The sequence below is a fragment of the Panicum virgatum genome, chromosome 2K, assembly GCF_016808335.1.
Source record: "Panicum virgatum strain AP13 chromosome 2K, P.virgatum_v5, whole genome shotgun sequence".
NCBI lineage: Eukaryota > Viridiplantae > Streptophyta > Magnoliopsida > Poales > Poaceae > Panicum > Panicum virgatum.
The window spans coordinates 33,837,075-33,841,327 of NC_053137.1; the positions used below are offsets into that span (position 1 = coordinate 33,837,075).

General features: G+C 39.7%; 1 long non-coding RNA gene across 2 annotated transcripts; it reads left to right on the forward strand.

Annotated features, from left to right (window-relative positions):
• Positions 1-927: 927 nt before the first annotated feature.
• Positions 928-3,105, forward strand: LOC120673904. Of its 2 annotated transcripts, XR_005674917.1 has the most exons (3): positions 934-1,305; positions 1,926-2,044; positions 2,440-3,105. It is a non-coding gene; the product is annotated as an uncharacterized LOC120673904 (long non-coding RNA). The 2 variants fall into 2 exon arrangements; XR_005674916.1 differs by having other exon boundaries at positions 928-2,044.
• Positions 3,106-4,253: the final 1,148 nt, after the last annotated feature.

A 4,253-nucleotide genomic window follows, 5' to 3' on the forward strand; every position in this document is an offset into this window, starting at 1 on the left:
AGGTGTATATAAATTAATTATTTTACAAGTTACTTCACAAGGGTGTATTAATTAGTTAGTTAAAAAATAGAAAAAACAACTTTTTTTTACAAAAAGTGGCCATATAAATCTACAAATGTTAACAAGAACGTAAAATTAAGGTTGTGTCCAAATTTGAGGTGTATATGAGAAATATATAGTTTAAGTTGAATGAAACTTCAAAGTTTGAGTTGAGTTATAGGAAACTATATGAGAGATATATTAATTTATGAACAATGTATAGTTTCACTTTATTAGAATCATATGAAAGTTTTTTGACAAGCTTATAGGTCTAAAATGTAGTGTCATATTAATTTGTATAATTTTCTGACAGAATTTGGATATTATTATTTTTATTTTCATTAAATTTGTGCATAGAAGCTTGAATTATCCCTAACAAACATTTGAATAATTCATCTATTTTTCAGGATATGGGCTACAATTGTATATGTTTGCTTAATTATATTTTTTAAATTTTTTTAAATATTATTCAAGATACTTGTAGTTCAAATAGTAATTACTTTTAACAAGCATGCATAAATTCATTTAAATGATAGAAAATAACAAATCTGTTCGAAAATTCTTGAAACTCCAGCATGACAACTTAGATGTTGTCTATTATATGTACAAATATATTAGTTCATATTAGATAATTAGTTTTATATGTTACTTCATAATGGGCAATAAAATAAAAAAGAAAATGAGAAATATTAATAAGCAGAAAAGGAATGAAGAAATGTTTGGGCCCAAATGGCCCATTCATCTCCAACCGTCCATTGTTGATCTGATGGTTGTGATCGTGATACCAGGCTATATAATCTGCTGCATCCCCCGTCCAAACCCTAACTCTAGCGCCGGGCGCTCCGCTCTCCCCCTCTCTAGCGCCGTCCACCTCTCTCTCTCGATCTCGATCTCGAAGGCGGCGCTGGTGCTGGCAACATGGGCGCGCGCTCGTGCAAGGTCACAGCGTGGCGCACGCGGGCCTCGCGTGCTGTGCGGCCATGGCCACCGGTGCCTTGGCGTGCGCGCTCGGGTGTGGCGCAGTGAACCCCGTCTCCGGGGACCTCACCAAGCCCGTCGTCACCTCCAACTCGATCTCTTCTCTCGTGTGCCACCGTGCGGATGTATCAGGTGCACCTCCTCCAACTCCCCCAGTTCCTGCTCTGGCTCATCCCCTCCATGTTCCCCTTCCCCTTCTCATCCCCTCGTTCTTGCTAGGGTTCGCGTCAGAGGCGTCGGTAGCTACTCCCATGCCGGTCTCGAGTCAAACAGCGGTGTCTCGCCCAGGTGCATCTCTCCTCCCCCTTTGCCTCTTCCTCCTTCTCTCATTCTGGATCTAGAGAGATTCGTAGTGTTAGGTATGGACTGATTTTGGATTAGAGCTGCTCATTCACATCCGGCCACAAGAGGCAAGCAGCGTTTGCAACCTGACCTTTCTCCCCTTGGACAAGTCTATAATTTCCTTGATTCATTTTTTCAGATCACTGGTACTTCTTTTTAATCAATCTGGTTTGGTTTACATCATCAATTTTGTTCATCTTATGTCTGAGAATGCACCATAGTTTTGTTTTGAACTTTGACATCAGTGTATTAGCACAACCTATCATTATAATCTGAACATTCATATGGCTTGTTTGTGCGAGTAAAATGAAAGATGAGGCAGGTGACACCTTAGCTTCCTGCCTTATTGTGATCTAATTTCTTCTTGTGTGCCTGCCTCTGCAGCTGGTGTTTTGTGCTTTCTATGCTCAGCTTGTCCTTCATTCTTTCTTTGTTCGCTGCCTCAGCTCTGGGTTCTCTGCTGTTTTATTAATTTGTGATTCCGTCGTCGACAATTCAGAGCAGCAGCAGTGCTGCCCTAATGTGATTTCTGACCTGTGAGTGAATAAGTGCCTCTCTTCTTTCAGGTAGCACCAAGCCTGGCTCCCATTGAAGATACAACATTGGTGGCCATTGCAGACCCAGGCTCCAGGAGCAAAGAGTATATTCGTGATGCAAGCAACATGTTCGACCGAATGCTAGAAAGGTATTGCTTCACCCTTGTTTGCTAGACCGCTGATGCCATGTAATGATGCTCTGAAAGTCTTTAATCTGAACTTGTAATGCAATCTCTGAACTCGTAATGCTCTTAGTCCTTGAAAAGCTAAACTTGAAAATTGTTTTGTATAGTGATTTGTTTCCTTGGAATGATGCTCCAAAGTTTGAACTTATAATAATGCTAGTCTGAACCATGACGCTCTAATTAAGAATGACAATTGAAACTTTTATGCATAAGTTTTCTAAACCTGTAACTAAGCAGTTATACGACCTTGATGTAAACTTGAAATCTCATCTGAATATTTGATTACTGTTTGGCTCCTGGTGTCTACTGATGTGTGGCAGGGCCATTGTCTAATCTATCTTCTTCAAATTAATTTTCAGGTGTGGCAGGGGCATTTGGTGGTTTAGACCCATGGTCAGGTCAAGTCCATCTCAATTCTCTTACCTGATTGTTACTGTTTAAGAATGATACTATGTTAATAGAGTGAAATCTTAAATATGCAAGTTGTAGTACTACTGTTCACCTGCTGGCCTATATTGCTATATGCAGAATGAGCTACTAATGTCATATTGATTACATTATGCTATTCTATGATATTTTTATTGTGTTTGATAACAAATAATAGGTCATCCAAGCTCCTGAAGGATTTGCATTGAGAAATTGAAACTGCTATGAGTGATTTTGGTTCTTGTATAATCTTTTTCGTTTAGTGCCTACTTCCTAGTGTTTATGTCAATGTTACCGTAATGCTTTTCTATTAATTAAGATTGGTTCTTGGTTGAGAAAAGTAATGCATCAGTTGCACTCACCATGTGTGCTATATCATGTGCAGGTATGCAATTAAAAGCTGAGAAGGATGCAAAATTTGAGCTCGTGCTTGAAACATGGGTTCGCTTGAAGCTACTTTTTGGCAGTATTGCCAGATTTTGTGCTAGATTAACTAGACTTAAACTTATTTTTTGCTGGATCAAAAAACTTTGATGTTGTATGTATGTGATGAGATGTTGGATCAGAATTTATCTATATATATGAGCTGGTTTATATCATGATTTGTGCTGAAATGATAATTGATTAATTAGAAAAATAGGCTGTATTTTAATGGGCTGGCTATAAGCAAATGGGCCCAATGCAAACTGACCAACTAGCTTGCTGCTATATCATCATTCATGTGGCAGCCATTCCATGTCAGCTGCCATGTCATCGACCACGTAAATTTACACGTCATCGCCATGTCAGCAGCCATGTCATCTTCCATGTCATCATTGTGTGACATGGCAATTGAATCTGTGACGAAAATTATAATGTTCGTGACGTTAATTTTCGTCATAGAAAACGGGCTTGGGTTGGGCTTCGGGGGCCCGGGGACATTCCATGATGGTTTTAAAACGTCATGGATCAAGCAATCTATGATGAAAATTTAAGGAACGTCACGAGGTGTGATCTATAACGCTCAATACATGACATTATTTGAGATCGTCATAGATACTGTTTTATGACGGTTTTTTAGTGATCTGTGACGAAATTTAATCGTCATGGATCAACAGATTTTTTGTAGTGTAAATAGCATCCTTCTCAACGCCTCCTTTGTGCCATATAGTAAGCATGTGCAATTTCATCGCGTACAACATTCATGTTTATATCATCATCAACTTCATCGGCCTCACGTCGCTCCTATGCTTCCTCATCATCTTCGTCGATCATTGCCAAACGTCGGAAAGCCGCTGCGACATTAAAGTCCACATCCTCATCATCATTATCCAAAATAAAATTATGCAGCCCACAACATGCAAGAATTATGACTGCTCTATGACAGATCTAAGAGATGAATGAACTTTGTTAAATACCTCTCTTTCACCAGATGGTGCAGGTCCACGTCGCCACTGTTGTTGATGGTACTTACACCCCTTGTAAGGTGATAGATATCCCGGGCAGTTCGGGTAGCCCGCATCAACCAGATAAAACTTTCCTGCATGCATATTGCACCAATCACATGAACTAGTATACATATTAGTTGCACAAAAGAAAAACTCCAGAAATACCAATATTGTACCTTGGGGTGGATGGGAGAAACTTGGCCTCCTGCAGGACAGTCCAATCATGGGCTGAGCAAGGAACTCCCGCAGCAACAAATGTGAAGCGATGATCAAAGTCGCAGATGGCCAGGACATTCTGAGTTTTTTCATTATTCCCATTG